This window comes from Erpetoichthys calabaricus, chromosome 18, assembly GCF_900747795.2.
Source record: "Erpetoichthys calabaricus chromosome 18, fErpCal1.3, whole genome shotgun sequence".
In the NCBI taxonomy this organism is placed as follows: domain Eukaryota; kingdom Metazoa; phylum Chordata; class Cladistia; order Polypteriformes; family Polypteridae; genus Erpetoichthys; species Erpetoichthys calabaricus.
Window position 1 is genome coordinate 63033311 of NC_041411.2, and position 20503 is coordinate 63053813.

General features: G+C 37.4%; 1 protein-coding gene across 2 annotated transcripts in view; it reads right to left on the reverse strand.

Annotated features, from left to right (window-relative positions):
* Positions 1 to 20503, reverse strand: part of ccdc71 (coiled-coil domain containing 71) — a 42559-nt gene that overhangs the window by 12652 nt on the left and 9404 nt on the right. The window contains exon 1 of one of the 2 annotated variants that reach the window (XM_051921509.1): positions 15850 to 16122. The exons of the other annotated variant lie outside the window; for it this stretch is intronic. The gene's annotated coding sequence lies outside the window, so the exon portion shown is untranslated. Of the gene's footprint in view, positions 1 to 15849; positions 16123 to 20503 lie in introns of those variants that run through there. 2 annotated transcript variants of the gene reach the window in all.

Here is a 20503-nt window from a genome sequence, read left to right on the forward strand (position 1 = left end):
TAGTAGATAATAATAAAATATCTACATGGCATTGCACATAATCTACAGCTTCAAGTGTAACACAACAATGAGTAAGAGCAGAAAACAATGAAATAGAGAGAGCTTTAGAAATAGTTTGTTAGAAGTTCATGCATTAATTAATTGGATGTTTTAATATTCTTGCTTTCGCCTTTTTATACGTTCAACCATTGCCTTTATCTAATAAATTTTCTGTAATAATTTTGTTGCGTTTGCCTTTATTCGCCGCACCCAATTGAGGTCGCCCTTTTGAAGCTCGCCTTTTTGTGCGCGCCCTTATTGAATAGAACCGTATAAAAATGGCTGTCTTTTCTAAATGGCTCATACAATGGTTTTGTTAAATGCCTTAAATGAAAACTGCAAGTCTACATTTCAATCACATAATAATCACATTATGGTGCCGCACAGTGCCAAAATGATGAAAACTGTATCATTGTTCAAATACTTATGGACCTAACTGTAAGTCATATTATAGTTAACTAGCCAAGCCGCATTAGTGCTGGGCAGTATACCGGTTCATACCGAAAACCGTTTTTTATTTTTATGATGATATGGATTTTTCTTATACCGCAACACCGGTTTAAATTGCCTAAACGACGTTCGGAACGTGGTGCAGCGGGAAACTGTTCAAGTGGGGACCTTTTTCACTGCTACACTGCTAAACACAGATTTGTTGCACTAGGGCTCTTTTTCACTGCTACACCACCAAATAGTGGGTGGTAGCATAGGAATGCTGCGCGGTGAAAATGGACAGAGAGCCTGGAGATACTTTAGTTTTAAAAGGTCAGATGTGTAAATACTGTTTCTATACTACTGGATAATACTGCAAGCCAAGTTGTACTTGTTTTATTTGTTTTCAATACAGTGTAATGTACCTGGGTGCTGTGTAATAGTGTGACAACATGTTGACTTTATTCTCGCCGTTTATGTCAAGATTAAAGTCGACATGTTGACTTTATTCTCGTAATTTGTCATTAAAGTAGAACATCGTAAACTAAACTTCATCGTAAAATGAATATTTAATTTACTAGATTTTCTCAAACCCCGTCATAAGTTATATAGCACATTAAATGCTTTGTGTTAAGTGATTCTTAAACTGACTTCTTCTTGCACTAAGAGGAGGCGCCGGCAGTGATCGCCGCACAGAATACATTCACTTCATGATCTTCCTTCTCTCTGAACATTTAGAATGCTAAAATAAAAATATAATTTTCATGGTGAAATGCATTATAACATGCATTAATCATATGGGGGCACGGCGGCGTGCCTGCCTTGCATTTGCATGTTTTTCTGGTGGGTTTACTCGGCATGCTTCAGTTTCCTTTCAAAGTCATGTAGGATGTGGGGTTTTGTTGTGCTATATTGACCCTGCTAGTGTATGTTTTGCTTGTATTCATCCTTCGATGTGCTGGCGACTCGTTCAGAGATGGGCGCAACTCTGAATGGATGGCATAATTAAACATGTATAACGAAGATATTTTTAAAGTTCTGAACACTCCGTGGGAAAGTTTATAACTAGTTTTAATTTCACAAAGACGTTTATCGTGTGGTGATTGGTTATGTGGTGAAAGAAAGAGGAAGGATAGGAACTGGGGTTTTGGTAGCCTACGTCAGATAGAGACAGCATGCATGCAATAAAGATAGCCCGCTCAGAAGAACATGCATTGAATTCTGTGTTCGTGTCTCCGACCAGCAGATCACAAACCCAACATTTACACAATATTTAAGTTAAACCTGTGCGATAGCTATTCATACATCCAGTTTTTTGGAGCCTCGTCACACCTGCCATAAAGTTCTCTACACTGAACATACACCTGGGGACCCCTTACTGCGAGGGAGCAGCACTACCGCCTCACTACCATGCATGTGTAATACCTGCTTTAATGCATTTCATCATGAAAATGATATCAAGTATTTATCTTAGCATTCTAAATTTTCAGAAAGCAGGAATATCATGAAGTGAATGGATTCTGTATGGTAATCGCTGTCTTCTCTTAGTGCGGAGGAAGTCAGTTTAAGAAGCGTAGTGATTAACCACTGGGTCGGGGAACGTAACACAAAGCATTTAATGTGCTGCATTAATTTATGACGGGGTAAATTAAGTAATTGATTAAACATTGATTTTAGGAAGAAGTTTAGATAACAACATTCTACTTTAATTATGAAGTAAACTATGAGAATAAAGTGTAGATGTCGACTTTAATCTCGACATAAACGGCGAGAATAAAGTGGAAATGTTGACTTTGTTCTCGACATATAGTTTGGTTTTTCTTCCCAGTATAGCTTAGCTTGAAGTAAGGTCCATATTAATGTAGTTTGCCTAAATGATGGTTCAGTTGGTAAAGATGTCATCACCAAGTTGCACTTGTTTTATTTTATTTTAATTTGGTGAATACTGTGTAATGCACCTGGGCTTGAAGTCTTGAATAGTGCAACTATCAGTAATAATATTATTTATTTTATTGTTATTATTTATTAGTTTAAATATTATGCAGTTTAATGATGATAAAGTTGTTTAAAAAGTCACTTTAACGTGTCAGTGGACAGAGATTGTTAACATTAACAGAAAGTGTAGTTGGTTTACAAAAAATATTTACTATTTATTCCTTTTCTTAAGACATATTCGGTGCAATACAATTTTTGACAAACACTTCTGGATATTTTACTAAGTCTAAATGCCTCTTTGTATTGGTTGAAAATATGTTGTCAAAATTATAGTTTGTTTTTGCAAAATTTGTTCAATAAAAAGGTTCTATATTTTGACTGCATCTGTCATGCAATGTGATACCTTCTCCATTAGTGCCACCCCCTTGAAAACTATCACTTTATGAGGCAATGCAAACTGTATTAATAATTGTGTGCACATTAAAATTTTTTTTTGTACAGTGTACAATACTCTTGACAGTGGAATAGGTTATTCTTAGCCAGTAATTGCAGTGGAAAATGTGGTTAACATCCACTCATGCATGGGGAAAAAAATATCGGCGAATACCGTGAAACCGGGATAATTTAGAAAAATACCGTGATATAGAATTTTGGTCATACCGCCCACCCCTACGCCGCATAATCAGGCTGCTTTTTAAATGATTTTCAAGCACAGGGAAAGAAATGAATATTTGAAAAATCCGTAATTTAATAAACCACCAAGAAAAGTAATATTGTAACAATGCACGGTACGAACCAACATACAATTGTCCATGACTGAAAACTGGAGGACCGCTGTTGCACCTTCTCCCAGAGCGAGGGACGGCGCTCGTGCACGGAACGAACGAGAGGAGAAGGACGCCCATTCCGCCCCCTCCGTCATGCTAGTCTGCTGATTTCTCGTTCAGTACGCACTGCCTGCTCATGTGCCCACCCCCAACTCGTCACCTGAGTCGTTTTTGTCTTTGCACAGTCTACATGCACCTGTGGGTCACGTTGACTGTTCATTTTCCAAACAGCGCCTCATTCGCTTTTGTCTCTGGTACAGTCTAAATGCACCTCTGCACCACGTAAACCTTTCATTGTTCTTTGCGGTTCTGGCTGCTTTTCGATATATAATCCACCAAGTCACCCGACCATGGTAGTAGCGAGGTTTGGGGTGTACAAAGGGCAGGGACGTAATCAGTGCAAGCGTATCACCCGCACTTACTGGGAATTCCTCGTAAGTGGGGAACAATTGCAAGCTCCGATTTCCATCACGAATGGGGTTCAACGGCTTACCCACGCCTCTCTGCGCCAGGTAGACACACGTTGATCCATTCAGTGTAGCGCGTGCAGTTACCTGATGGAGGAAGCTGTATAACATTGAAAGAAGTGTTGTTTCCATGAAAAACATTTGAAGCGGTAGCCATGGAGGGCAAATGAACAGTCAACGTGGCTTACAGCTGGATTTGGACCGCAGCACAGACCAAAGCGAGTGAGTATGTGTTTGATGAGCTGTTCGAGTTGACAGGCAGTGCTCTGAGGTGCGTTCCCTATAATGTGGGAGGAGGGAAAGAGTTTCTGGGCGGGGCTTCGTTGTTCCTTTCCCATGGTTTTCGATGGTGGACACGGTCGGGTGTCGTAACCGAAAAGAATAATGAAAAGTCAACGTGGCTCAGAGGTGCATGTGGACTCCTAGCACAGACGAAAGCGACTTAAGACGAAAAGCGGGGTGGTCTGTGAGTTGTAGCATCCGGGCACATGAGCAGGCAGTGTGAATGCCTAGAGAGTGAGGGTGGACACGGGCCGGGGAATAAGGAGTGTTGGTGGGCGGGGAAACGTTTTCCGTGTTCCTGCAGGACCATCTAAGACGACGCATGTTTGTCACGGATGCGAATTGCTGTATGTAGCGTGTAAAACAGTTTGTGATGGTGCACGCGGTCGTGCGTCGTAACCGAAAAGTCAACGTGGCTCAGAGGTGCATGTGGAGTGTAGCACAAACGAACATAAATGACGGCGTGCTTTCCGAGGCATTGCGAGTTGGTGGGCATGGCTCTGCGAGTTGTTGTCGTATCCAATGGTCTTAAGAGTTGGTGGGCGTGGCTGTCTTGCGTGCTTTCCATGGGTGGCTACTTTTCGGCGGCTTAGTGAATTATATATATATAGATTCCTGAATGTGGTCTTGTTGCAGTTTTATTATAGTTTATTTTTCTGTAAATTATTAAATATTATCACTAACTATACATTTAAGTACATATTACACAATAAGTACAGTAGCACAGAACTGCTGCCTCTTGGATCAGGGGTCCTGGGTATGAATCCAACATCAGGTTGTTGTCTCTGTGGAGTCTGTACAGTCTGTATCTGTGAAGAGTTTTCTTCCACATTTACAAAGATGTGTTTTTTTTTAATGTGGATCGCAAACTCTAAATTGCTCCAATGGTGGGAAAATATGGGTGTGCATGTGTGTACCATGCAATAGATTGGTATGCTTTAAGGATATTTCCTACCTTGTAAACTGTAGTACATGCTGGGATAGTCGCCAGCTCCCGACAACCCAGAATTGGATTAAGCAGGTTTGAAAATATTCTGTATGTTTGCATGGTGTTTTTATGTTCAGCATTGAATATTTTACAGCTTGTAATTTTCTATTCAAGCATGTAGGAAAAGAAAGACCAGGAACAGGAGTACCATCTGTGCAGACTTTACTGTTTTAAAGAGTTAGTTTAAAAATTCAGTTTGAATCAGTCCAGGCCCTGCTAAGTCATCTTTTCACGTAAAAACCTAATACCCAATTCTGGTTAATCTGGACAATATTTTTGGACAGACCGTGCCACGTGTGACGTAAGTGCTTTCTTTTTTTTGTAAACAATGATCTGTACTGAAGTTCTCCCATTAAGCCGAATATTGCTATAATTGTACAAAATTGTGGCAAAACAGTGAGTGCAGGCAAGTCTTTTGTATAAATTCAGCTTCTCTGATTCAGTAAATATCCTGGATCCAACACAGCTGGAACTAGGCACAAGCATTGCTAAGATGAGTAACGGCCTCCACTCTATATTCTAAACAGAACGAAAGATTAAATGTAATCTCTTTAGGTGGATGTGTGTCTTCAAACAATAAAAAATGGAATTCCTATCTACAGGATAAACCTATATTTGGTGTATTGATTTACTGCTTATTGAAATTAACTACTGAAAATAAGTGTTGAACCAATTCCTCTTGTAAACAATTCTAATGTAAAGCAGACTTGATTTCTGTGCTATTAAAGGAGTATCAATATAACAGTTAAAATCTCATACTTTGCTATTGTGCAACTAACAAATGCTTGCTTTGTGATTTTTTTTTTTTTTAATATGCAGCACACTAGACAGTACTATAAAGAGGTTACACAATAGGAAAAGCCTGACAGAAAAAAAAGAATAGAATACTACATTCATTTCTATAAAGGCATTTATGACAATCCTGAATAGCAATACATAAAAAGTGAAAAATGCCAATATAAACTGAAAAGAAATTGAGAGAGGAAAATCATTTACAAAAGACTCCCTGAGGGGGGGGGAAATCATAATGATATTACTGAATTTAGTACTGTTAGATACAAAGCGAATGGTAGGATTAAACCAGTCTTAACATGTTTTAGCAGTTCTTTTCTATGCTACTATATTGAGCACCATGAACTATTTTTCTACTGAACACATTTTACAAAGAAATGAGAAGCATCTCGGTCATCCATTTCTGAATTCTCCTATCCATTTCATGTCAGTAAAAAGATAATGATAGTTACAAGTGTTACAAATATATTTATATACTTAGTTGAGCCTCCTTTTGCAAATATAACAACCTCTAGACACTGTTCTCCTATAGCCTTTGATGAGTGTCTGGATTCTGGATGGAGGTATTTTTGACCATTCTTCCATAAAAAAAATCTCTCCAGTTAAATTTGATGGCTGCCGAGCATGGACAGCCTGCTTCAAATCATTGCTTAGATTTTCGATGATATTCAGTCAGGGGACTGTGACTGCCATTCCAGAACATTGAACTTCACCCTCTGCATGAATGCCTTTGTAGATTTCGAACTGTGTTTTGGGTCATTTGTCTTGTTGGAAAATTCAACCCCTGCGTAACTTCAACTTTGTGACTGATGCTTGAACATTATCCTGAAGAATTTGTTGATATTGGGTTGAATTTATCTGACCCTCGACTTTAACAATGGCCCCAGTCCCTGAACTAGCCACGCCTCCCCACAGGATGATGGAACCTCCACTAAATTTGACAATAGGTAGCAGGTGTTGTTCTTCCGCCATGGAAAGCGCTTTTTGTCATGACCAAATAACTAAATTTTTGTCTCATCGGTCCAAAGCAATTTGTTCCAAAATGAATCTGGCTTGTCTAAATGAGCATTTGCATACAACAAGCAACTTTGTTTGTGGCGTGAGCGCAGAAAGGGCTTCCTTCTCATCACCCTGCCATACAGATGTTCTTTTGTGCAAATTGCGCTGAATTGTAGAACGATGTACAGATACGCCATCTGCAGCAAGATGTTCTAGCAGGTCTTTGGAGGTGATCTGTGGGTTGTCTGTAACCATTCTCACAATCCTGCGCATATGCCGCTCCTGTATTTTTCTTGGCCTGCCAGACCTGCTGGGTTTAACAGCAACTGTGCCTGTGGCCTTCCATTTCCTGATTACATTCCTTACAGTTGAAACGGACAGTTTAAACCTCTGAGATAGCTTTTTGTTGCCTTCCCCTAAACCATGAGACTGAACAATCTTTGTTTTCAGATCTTTTGAGCGTTGCTTTGAGGATCCCATGCTGTCACTCTTCAGAGGAGAGTCAAAGGGAAGCACAACTTGCAATTGGACCACCTTAAATACCTTTATATCTCATGATTGGACACACCTGTCTATGAAGTTCAAGGTTAACAAGCTAATCCAACCAATTTGGTGTTGCAAGTAATCAGCATTGAGCAGTTACATGCATTCAAATCAGCAAAATTACAAGGGGACCCAAATTTGTGCACAGCCAGTTATTCACATTTGATTTAATTTCCTACAACTAAATACTGCTTCACTAAAAGTACTCAGATGTTCCTAGAAAATGAAAGACATACCACTGTTATCTTTCTTGTTGAAAGTAGAGTCAATTATTATGCAGGCTGAGAGGGGTTTCCAAACTTTTTCATATGACTGTATTATTGTCAGTCAGTCATTCTCCAACCCACTATATCCTAACTCAGGGTCATGGGGGTCTGCTGGAGCCAATCCCAGCCAACACCAGGCGCAAGGCATGAACAAATCCCCGGCAGGGTGCCAGCCTACTGCAGGACACACACAACAAGCACACACTAGGGACAATTTAGGATCGCCATTTCACCTAACCTGCACCTCTTTGGACTGTGGGAGGAAACCCACCCAGACACGGGGAGAACATGCAAACTCCACGCAGGGGGGACCCGGGAAGCGAATCCAGGTCTCCTTACTGCGAGGCAAAAGCGCTACCACTGCACCACCATGCCGCCTATTATTATTGTGAGCATTTTAGTATTATGCTTGGTTATACTGGCTATATTGACAGCCCATTTGTAGATTTATTTGTTCTATATTGAAAGTCAACTGCAAATTTTGATTAGCAGCATGGTAAGTAAGAGGAGGTCACCTGTCACCTGCATGTTACAAGGCATAATGAAAATGAAGACAGAGAGATACATCTCAACATGCTAGAGCTACACAGAGATGTGAGCAAAGAAAAATGGTGGAAAACAGATTAAAAAAATTAAAAGACAAACATTTTTCATGGTCAAGAAGAGATTTAAAAATGTATATAAAAAAAAAAAAGAAATAATAATTTAATTCACACCATTCCAGGTACTTAAAAGAAAATCAAGAATCACTTCTAAATGATAGTGAATGTAGGCAATTCGTTAAATTCATAAGGCTGTTCAAAAACCTTTATACATTACCATGAATTTCATATTCTTAAAAGAACAAAAGAAACAAATTAACTATTTCATAAAGTTTTGTTTGCATTTCTGTAAACTGCCATTGATAACGGTGGATACAATCCAAAAACTATTTTTTTTTTTATCCTTGGCAAACTATGTAAATTGATGCCAAATCTTAGGTGTTTTATCTTAGACAATAATATCATTTTGCTGCCTCCCCACTTTCTTCATTTTATTAACATAACCATTACACAGGAGGTTGTAGAGAGACAGGAACGTTATTCAAACACTGCAAACAAACATTTGTCTCTTTTTCAAAAGTTTAAACTGTGCTCCATGATAAGACAGAGATGACAGTTCCGTCTCACAATTAAAAGAATGCAAACATATTTTCCTCTTCAAAGGAGTGCGCGTCAGGAGCAGATCATGTCACAGAGAGAGAAAACCAAACAAATCAATTGGGCTGTTTGGCACAAAGCTGTTGAAGGTGGCAGCTTACACCCCCTCCGTCAGGAGCAGAGAGAAAGAGAGAGAGTTTGTTTTTCAATCAAAAATCAATACGTGCTCTTCGAGCTTTTAAGTATGCGAAGCATCGTGCAGCATGTCGTTTCAGGAAGCAGCTGCACAAAAGATAGCAACATGAAGATAATCTTTCAGCATTTTTAGACGAGCGTCCGTATCGTCTAGGTGTGCGAACAGCCCCCCTGCTCAATCCCCCTACGTCAGGATCAGAGAAAGTCAGCGCAAGAGAGAGAGAGAAAAGTAAGATGGGTAGCTTCTCAGCCATCTGCCAATAGCGTCCCTTGTATGAAATCAACTGGGCAAACCAACCGAGGAAGTGTAATAAAAAAGGTTTTCTCTGTAACAGGAGAAGGGATGAAATAAAGGAGTAAGGGGGGGGGGGGGGGGGGGGGGGGGTTGGTCGCTTCAGTGCAAAACCAGCTACAAAGATTGGAATGTTTGGGATTATAGCGAAAGAATGTGCAAAAACTTGCTTCTCATAAAGAGTTTCAGAATGTTATGGGAATACAGTCAAGGCCATGTACTTGTTTTTCACTTCGAGGGGCTTCATTGCAAGCAACGCTTGTTATTGTGTGTCTTCTGATACTAGGCACCATCTCAGTGAGGGCCAAGTAGAAGAAAAACAATACTGCGTCCCGTGGAAGGGTGTGTGCTGAAACTGATCACTTCTGTATACACTGCTTACACGTAAGCCATTTTGGGTAAGGACACTCAATTAGTATATAAGGGAAGGTTCCGCCCTCAGTTTCTTCGGAAGCTCAACCGTGGGGAACGTGCACACCACCCGGTATTGGACCAGGCTCACGAGTTGATCCTCTGACGAGACTGACACGCGGGCTCCCTCAGTCTACTGGTCTAGGATGATGGCTCTGGGTCTTTTGATATTACTGTAAGTCAATAGTATAATTCATATATCTGTATTACTGTAAGTCAATAGTATAATTCATATATATATATATATATATATATATATATATATATATTTTACTGTGAGTCAATAGTACAATTCCTATATCTGCATGTATATTGCTATTATATTGTATGTAACAGATACTATATTTGAACAAGTAAACAATTGAAGTATTGGACCTTTCCTCTCTGATTCTTGCCTGCTTATTTTCTATTAAAACCTTTGAACCATTTTCCCAAACTAAAACAGGAAGCATGTACCAGAAATTAAAAGACCCATTGTCCGCAGAAATCCGCGAACCAGCAAAAAATCCGCGATATATATTTAAATATGCTTACATATAAAATCCACGATGGAGTGAAGCCGCGAAAGGCGAAGCGCGATATAGCGAGGGATTACTGTACAGAGAACCTTATCCCTATGCTATTTCCAAAAAATACTGGGAATCTGATGAAAGAGTTTTTGGAAAACTTTTCAAGGAGTGTTACAGCAAGACAGTGGTACTGCTATAAAATAGAAAAAAAAAAAAAAAAAAAGCGCCTGAGACACAACATTATTTTGTAAACATTTTCAAAACATTCTTCATCCACTTATGGGCTTCTAGGAAGCCAGTTATGCAACAAGCGCTCATAACTATATTTTTACCTAGTACTACGTTTGATCTAGTGCTAAAGAAGTAATGATTCTTGCCAGGGAAAAATATTGTGGTCAAATTACATTAACAATAGCTGAATATCCATCCATCCATTATCCAAACACACACACCAGGGACAATTTAGGATCGCCAATGCACCTAATCTGCATGTCTTTGGACTGTGGGAGGAAACTGGAGTACCCGGAGGAAATCCACGCAGACACGAGGAGGATTTTCTCAGCTCACTTCTTGTCATTATTAATCCTTTAAACCCAGCCTCAATTTTGTCTGTTTTCTGTCACTTTGAATTAACTGGCCACAAATTCTTCACACTTAATTCAATACACATGTTCTACACATCAAAATGAAGGGTAGACGTTAATCTTTCAGAATATTTACATCTGGGTAAGAAAGTATGTTTTGTATACAAATGACAGTACAGAAAGTTGCAAAACTCACTTTTTACCAATACATACATTTTAAATATTAGCATAAATGTTGGACTATGCTTCCAAACACCATAAAAGTGATGCACAATCTATCAGCAATAGCCAAAAAAAGGTTATGAAATATCCACAGTGAACATGTCCATTTCTATCGTTTTCAAGTTGTAAGGCTGTACTCTGGTCCTAATTCGAGATTCGTACAGACCTAACCCCTCTCTCAAGTAAAAAAAAAAAAAAACCACACCACACCCAGGGTTCATATTTCATCTTTCACGGTATTCAAATCAATGCCTGTATTTTGAGCTTCCTTTACATAAAAGGACAAGTACTACATGTCCAAATGAAGGCCATGCATTGCCATTTTAAAATTTATACATCTGGTGAAATACCTATGTGAAAACATTACAGCACAATAAATTTGCAAACTTACATTTTTACCAAAAAAAATAACTTTGAATGTTACGTTCGTTTGCAAGTTCTTTAGCAAGTTAAAAAAAGGAAATTATTACATCAATATTAACTGAAAGTTAGTTTAAAAAAAACATCTTTTTTCTCATTCATATCTGCAGAACCACCAAATCAAGACTTGCCTGTACATTACTGACAATTACTTGCAGTGTATCAATAAAGTATGCAGCCAAGGCCTGATCCATAGGAGTGAATTAGGAAACCTCAATGCTGTTTTTATTTTCATGAAAACACAATACCACTTTGTGAATACCTATCTCTAGCTAGCTTCTCAGGAACGTTGTTAGCTGTATATCTGGCTAGAACTTTCTCCAGGTTCTGTCCTTTCAATAATTTAACTCAAAATACCAAGCAAACTGTATTCCGACCTGCTACTTATTATAACAAGTTAGAAAATGTGATTTCCTCTGTCCCTGCTTACAGTATGTATTTCTTGCAAAGCTCGACAGACAGCTAAATGAGATAAAATGAAAAGTCAAAGGCTGAAGCAAAAAAATCTCCCCTAGATTTTCTCATATACTCAGATATGGGGATGGATATTTGAGGAGTAAACCGTAAGACAACGATTATATTTTTATATTATGTACATTAAAGAACCATTAACAATAAATCAAATTAATAATATACCGAACAATTATTGTAAAAGTAAAGTTGAATAAATCGGACTCTGCTGAATAAACAATTTGCTATGATAATTGTATTTTTGGCAAATTTGGTAAATTACCACGTTCAGTAAGCAGAAGTTGGTCAACAGTTGCAAGAGACTTTAGTAATGTGTGTAATGTAATACTTGTACATAAAAATTTCATTTACGTAAAGCAAAAACAAACATTCTCAAATATGTATGTATTACCATTTGAATGTCAATCAGAAAATTGTGATTCTCAAAAACCGGTCATTTAAAAAAAAATAAAAAAATGCAAAGACAAAAATTGCTTAGAATGTGGTGTTTTACCATAATACGATGTGAAATTATCAAATTTTTAATATATTTCGGGAAACATTTCAAGTAAAGTACAACTTCCAGCTGGCAGAAATACCTCAAAAGTTGATAGAAATCTACGTTTTGTACCATAAACCTGCATGCAAAATTTGGCCGACCTGAGTGAAAGCATATTGAAGTTATTGTGTTTACAAACACACACACACACACACACACACACACACACAAACAGACATAATTCCAAACATTGTATTTTAGGACACAGGGAGGTCTAAAATGTCGAGATTCATCAAAATCTCGAAATCAAATTTTTGAATGATTCCAATACTTTCCCTATACTTTGTATAAGTACAGGTGCTGGTCATAAAATTAGAATATCATGACAAAGTTGATTTATTTCAGTAATTCCGTTCAAAAAGTGAAACTTGTATATTAGATTCATTCATTACACACAGACTTATGTATTTCAAATGTTTATTTCTTTTAATGTTGATGATTATAACTCACAACTAATGAAAGTCCCAAATTCAGTATCTCGGAAAATTAGAATATTGTGAAAAGGTTCAATATTGAAGACACCTGGTGCCACACTCTAATCAGCTAATTAACTCAAAACACCTGCAAAAGCCTTTAAATGGTCTCTCAGTCTAGTTCTGTAGGCTACACAATCATGGGGAAGACTGCTGACTTGACAGTTGTCTAAAAGACGACCATTGACACCTTGCACAAGGAGGGCAAGACACAAAAGGTCATTGCTAAAGACGCTGGCTGTTCACAGAGCTCGGTGTCCAAGCACATTAATAGAGAGGCGAAGGGAAGGACAAGATGTGGTAGAAAAAAGTGTACAAGCAATAGGGAAAACTGCAACCTTGAGAAGATTGTGAAACAAAACCCTTTCAAAAATGGGGGGGAGATTCACAAAGAGTGGACTGCAGCTGGAGTCAGTGCTTCAAGAACCACCACGCACAGACGTATGCAAGACATGGGTTTCAGCTGTCGCATTCCTTGTGTCAAGCCACTCTTGAACAAGAGACAGCGTCAGAAGCGTCTCGCCTTTGGACTGCTGCTGAGTGGCCCAAAGTTATGTTCTCTGATGAAAGTAAATTTTGCATTTCCTTTGGAAATCAAGGTCCCAGAGTCTGGAGGAAGAGAGGAGAGGCACAGAATCCACGTTGTGCGAGGTCCAGTGTAAAGTTTCCACAGTCAGTGATGGTTTGGGGTGCCATGTCATCTGCTGGTGTTGGTCCATTGTGTTTTCTGAGGTCCAAGGTCAATGCAGCCATCTACCAGGAAGTTTTAGAGCACTTCATGCTTCCTGCTGCTGACAAACTTTATGGAGATGCAGATTTCATTTTCCAACAGGACTTGGCACCTTTATTTTTAATAAATTTGCAAAAACCTCAAGTAAACTTTTTTCACGTTGTCATTATGGGGTGTTGTGTGTAGAATTCTGAGGAAAAAAATGAATTTAATCCATTTTCAGGCAGCACACAGACTTGTTAGTTACTTAAAATGTCTCTAGTTAAGGCATCATTTGTGGACAGCTTTCTTCAGAACAGGCCACATGCCTGTCTCAATATGGCTGCCGAGCTGTGCTCTTCATTATGTTGTCCTTTTCAGTTCACGGTGTGAGATGGTTTTTCATCAATTTGGTAAGAGAGAGAGCTGGGTAAAGCAAGCAAATTTATAGATTTTCTGCCCAACCCCTACAGCCAATAGGGGTTCATGGTACTTAAAGGCTTCTGATATAAGCCAGTTCCAAGTAGCCATACTTCAGACCAATAGGGGGGGGGTTACAGAATACCTTCACACCTGCCACCAAACCATGTGTTAAGGTAAAGCTTGGCAGTTAGGAAGCCTGACTTAGAGACTCCAGCATAGAAATATTAGCCAAACTTGTCTGAGGCACTTCCCCCAACCCCGTCGTAAAATTCACTTTCCTGACTTAGTCCTAAGGAGGGTAAGCATGAATGCTTCTCACTAATGAAACACTAATATTACATTGCTTTGCCCAAGTTACAAATAAAGACATACAAATTATTTATCAACTTGAATGCAAAATTTCACAACATTGTCTAATTAATAAATAAGTCCCATAAAAAAATTAAACTCGCGAGCATAGGGGTGTGCAATATTGGCAAAAAAAAAGTATCTCTCTATATTTTCTGGGACTTTGACAATAATGATGATTAGACTTTTTTCACCCTTTAAAAATGTGTTTGTAAAAGTCTTAATGATGTACCTTGGTCTTGTTACAAGGATATTACTTGTAGCTTACTAATGAGATTAATGGAAACAGTCTTATTTATTTACTTAAAACTGAAGTAAAATAACACAAAAACATTAAAATAACCTAAGTATTACTGAGATCAAACAGTGCAAGTATGAGTAAACCATTTCAAAGTGGCCTACAGGATTTACACAAAAGACCAGCAAAACTATTTTAAGGACAGCATTTTAAACAGACACCTACCCTTAAAGTAAACAAGATATAAATCTAAAGGGAATAAAATAATAATTATAATTGAACTACAGGGCATGAGCATTAGAGTCTGAATAAACAAACTGCTCTGTTGTAATGTGAATTGTAAAGAACACAAGCAAGAATAAAAATCTAGCATACAGTATTGCTGTGCAAAAATCCAAAGTTCTGTCAAGAACTACAAAGGGAAAAAAACTAGCATTTGTAAACAAGTTCTGTCATATATTGCATGAACATACAAAAAAATTCAAACCTATAACATTTTAAACAAAATTACTAACTTCAAGTTCTGTCCAATACTGCACAAAGATAAAGATATCAGATAAAAAAATAAAAACTGTAAAATTCTACTGAGGAAATATCAAGCGGAGTGACAGAAACACCAGTCGGTCAGTTTGAACAAATTACATAATTCATCTGAACTGATTTTTTTTTTTTTTTTGTTTGTCTACACCTACGAGGCTCCATACTTCTTATGCGCTGACCGTCCATGGCTATGTGCTAGCTTTGTGCATATACAGTAGTCTATCCTGTTAGGTTACATAAGACTGTGGATGTGTGGACTCTCAAGATGGGTTTTTGATTGTTTATTGCAAAGTGAGTGACATACTCGATAATTTCAACTTGCACATGGCTAAATCAATTAAGATATTATTATAGATGATACATATCAAACACTCCTACATGAGTAATGTTTTCCAAGATTCAATGTAGGTGAATGGAATGAGATTGCATGACACACTGAAAAGACAAAGTTTTTAAGGCTCCATGCAAAAGGACGGAACGAGACTGGACTATTGCATTTTCCTGAAATGTCACTGAATACTCAAAACATCAGCTACGAATTCTGACCAATTTAAATAAATATCTCTCAGTAAACAGTGAGAGTAAGTAGTTTAATTTTCAGTAGAATGTGCTGGAATGCCACAACATGATCAAATTAAAAATGTGTGCCCTTTAATCGTATAAAACTAAATTCTGCACCATATTATTATATTGCTAGCCACATTACCTGTCAATGATATATCAAATAATGTAATATTTATTTAATTTATTCTCTGTTTCCCTAACTGTACCTTCAATGCCTTTCCTTGGTACTCTCGTGTGTCTGAACCTCTCTTGACAGGTGCTCCCTCTGTCGAGCTTGTTCTCGTAAAGGCTGCTTCTCAGATTCTGTCATTTCGAGGTGCCATGTTCATTTCCTGTCTGCTTTTATACTTCCCCCGTCTTTGATGGCGACACTCAGTGTGCCTTCTTAAGCCTTTGCTCTTCCTTGTGTGTCTCACACTTGCGGACACACTTAAAGACCTTAGTGTTATATTATATACATAGAGACAAAGAGAGAGAGAGAGAGAAACAGATTTAACTTTCATTGTTACTGTTATTTAACTGTTTACTGGTGATAATACACTCAACCTATGACTGAGTGATTTTGAACTTTCAAATAAATGGGTCAATAAAAAACAAAGCACATCTTGAATCAGGACTAACCGGAAACATAGAATCTACTCTGTCAATTTCCATAATCTTGGACTATTCTGAAGAAAAAATGCATTCTAGCAAAATTAAAGCCACAAAAAAAGTAAAAATTGTCCAGCTGTTAAAAAACTTTCAAAAACACTGTTTTGATTTGTTTTATATGGCAAGCATTTTCAAAAATATTTTCATACCCAATTCCGCAAACATATGAATTCAGACTTCCAACAATACTGTAGTAACAATGTGTATTATGCACTCAAAATTACATGACTTCAACTTGGAGAGCACGTCTCACTTGAGGCTGGGCGATATCGATTTTAAAATTCTTAATGGAATCAGAACATAACAAGGTCTTTCAGTAAAATTAGTTGACAACGCGGACTTCAGAATGCCGACGTCTATTTTCTTCTTGCTCAAAAAAGAGGGCACCCCTAGGTGGGTTGGGAGTTCCCCTTGGTATCCAGAGCACACGCTAACTGAGCTATGTAAATGCCATCAGTCGGCGTCCGTAACGCGTGTCCTTAACTTTTATAAATGCCCCTTAGGTGAAATTGACTAATGGATTGGCTGCCATCTATTATTTTGTGTGTGTTTTTTTTTTTAATACCTGGAAAAGTTTTACTTAAAAAGATCATGATAAAAAGATCGAGGAAATGAAGGTCACATCCGTAAGTAAGAATCGTTTAATGTATAAATTTGTAAGCACAAATTTAAATGACACATTCAAATAAAAAAAAAACAAAAAAAAAACCTAGCATGTAGGTGTTCATAGGGTAAAATATCGGCAAATTTATTAAATATATTGAATACGGGTTCAGAAGCATTAATATGAGGGAAGCTCAGCAGTCAGTGCTTTTGCTGAAGGGCAAGTCAAAAATGAACCCTCAACCTCATTAATGCGCTCAGCGAAGTCAAATCATACCTCGAAAAAACCCAAGAAATAAATGAGAAGAGTCTAGCTGCGGTAAACCTCGTAGTTTCGCATGCACAGCATAAATAAAATTTGACTGACATTTACCCCACTACTAGATATGCCCACAATGCCTCCGGACTGCAGAAACCCTTCTCAAGCTCCGCTCTGCTGCAAGAGTATGACAACTATAAGTAAACCATGTGACATAAATGTGCAATCTAAATGGCTGTTTAACAGAGCTCCTGAATTATGATTTTTGGGCCAAGTACAGAAGAAATGTACGTTTTGCTGCTTTTTTATTATTAAATCAAACATGACTTCACTGTAATGAATTTTGCAGATAAAATGGACTTTACTGTATTGAGTTTTTTTTAAATTTTATTTGTTTTTTTAAACATTAAGGGGCTCCACCCCGATCGCCCACTCCTGGGTTTAGGCATGCAGGCACCTGCTATCTCATAGCTGAGTCACTCGAAGGGCATCAGAGCACTCCTCCATTAGAGAAAACGATTGTATTTAAAGAGATGATATATAGAAGAGTATGCATGGCGTAGGACGAAGATAGTATTATAGAGAGAAAATCAGTTACTTCGAGTATTTACTACAACTGTCTCTTTTAAATACCAACGAATAATAAAATGTAGTAAAAAGTGAAAGAAGTAAAACGTAATAAAAAGTAAATAAAAAATTAAATTACATCAACACCTCTTCAAAAACAATATTGTAATGTCCCTTTCCAGGCGGGTGAAATAAATCACAGAGGCAAGTGGTTGTAGCAGTCCAAAACAAAGGGTTTATTGCTTTTCTTTCTTTTGTCTTGGACAATGCAAACTAATAGAAGAAAAAAAAATGGATGAAGAACAACAAACCCTCAAAAGCGTTTGTTTTGTTTTTTTTTTTTTTTTTTACACTAAGGGGAAAAATAACACCAAATGGAACTTCCTTAACAATTTCCACATCCCAGTGGCTGCTTTATTTAGTGGCTCCTCTGCCTGTCTGTTTCCACGGCACTCTGAGGAACCACAGTTGCATGGCTTTTTACAACACACTGCCTTGGTGGTAATTTCTTTTTCAGATTGTTACACTATTATGAATTACTTTATCCTCTAACTTACATTCTATAAACAATGCTGTTTTGTATTTGTTTTTACATTGTGATATTTTTCTCTTATGTTTATTAGACGATTCTCTTTGTTCTTCAGTTTCATTAAATGCAGCTCTTTTATGTTCATTTTCTTTTTTTCGATGTCCATTATCAGCTCTTGTATCTTTTTCTATCGCAATCTACAATTCGACGTTCTTGAATAGAACATTTGCTTTTCTGCCTTGCCATTACAACTGACTGCATTGAAGGGGCAGCACTGAGAGTGTCACTGGGTGGTGACGGAGAGAGGATGTGCGCAGTAGGAGTAATGACTGGTCAAGCGGTGTGGAGGGGAGTGGTCAAGTCTGAATAATGCAGACACGGCAAAAAACTTTTTTTAATATAATGCATAGATTAGTTATATAGGAAATTGGCCAGGACCAAAAAAAAAAAAAAAGTGTTAAAATAAGTTGTGTTAAAACACTTTGTTCTAATCATTTAACCTGTAACAGCAAAGAGAATTTTTTTTTTTCCAACTTTCAAAATGTAAGTTTCATGAATAGCTGTGCCTCAAAGAAATAATTCAAATAACAGTCTCCCCAGATATTTTTGTTTATACAAGTATATCCTTTACTAATATTTGAGTTTCTATTGTATATACTGCATCTGTGTCTATCAGCCAGTAAACACTGCTCATGCTCTCTCTCTGACTGGTTAATATAAGAAAAGACATAGCTATTGATATGTTATCTTGCTAAAGATAATACATGTACGAACGTATGTTAAATATATATCATTTTATGATTAACATCATTAGAAATGGTTCCAAATTATGTATATGTATATCATCTGCTTTTTCTTGTCTGCAACAGTCTCTATGTGTGCTTGTATTTTATAAATATTGGCAGTAAAGTAAGTATGATGGGGGCAGATACCAGTATAATTAACCGCCAGGAAATTCGAGTGTTATTACACTGCTTCATATTTTAATCAATGTAACTGTTGTCGACTACTGTATTTTTATATAACACGTTATGCGTAAAATCACTACCAGGCATTCACTATAAAGCATGTAATTATGCATGCAAAATAGGCATCTAGCGTTCTTTGACCAAAGACAGTGACAGTGATTCCAGAGCTCTTTCTCCCATCAAAGAGGATTAGGTTTGAAGTATGGTCCTATTTTGGTTTTTTGAAAAGTTCTGAGAAGAAAATTAATTGTAGAAGCCTCTCAAATCTACAGAACATTCAGAAAGAAATTTGCACCAAAAGGGGGAAATGCACCAAATTTACTGATTCATGTCCTACATTATCGTAAACTGCTATACAGCCATTAAAAGCAAGGCAATCTTTAAATCAATGCTGTTTAACTTGCTAATCAATCATCAGTACAATGCCTTAATGTTATATTTTGCAGAAAGTATTGGACTTTGCATACATTGTTCTGATGTTTATGTTACCCATGTCTCTGCACTGTTTATTGAACAGGTTGATCCATCCAGTATATACTGTTCATTCAAACTACTACAAGTCTTAAAACAGGCTACATTTACGTCCAGCCTTATGAAACCACCAAAAGTTATTTGTCAATTAAAACCATTCAAATAATCACAGAGATTTAAATACATTGATTTGACTGGACAAAGTGGTGAACATTTTAAGTATTACCCAGTGCTTGAAATTTAATGTGGTATTGTGGATATTTCATTCAGATGTAGCAAATCCCGCAAATTTGGATTTTTAACGCGTGAATTTCAAGGACATATTATTTAAACAGTTAATTCCTTTTTTTTTTTTTTTTTTTAAATTGCTACTTTAAAGTAGTACTTAAGTAACAAGGCACAATTACACACACATTATGTTTTGTTAAGCCTAAATGCATAGGGTATCACTATGTGTTGTAGCTACGTTCAGTCAGAGCATGCAGCTACAGCCATGGCAATTGATTTTTCAGTGGAGCTGTGCAAGTGTGCAGTAGAAATTAAAGATGTGAGGCGTGTGGTGCCCTTTGATGAAAATGGTCTTTAGTAAAAATTTGACTAAAAGGTTCTTAATGAGAAGGATAAAATTAGGCTTAGGTATGTTCTTGTGCTAAAACTAATACAAATATTGAGGAAACTGAATTGCATTGTTTAATAAATTTGCATTCAGTTTTGTTCCTTTTTATTTGACGAACTGATTGTTGTAAGAAAATAAAATTATTAATGTCTGTGGCAAACCAACAGCCTTTAAAACTGAAACTGAAAGGTGAAAT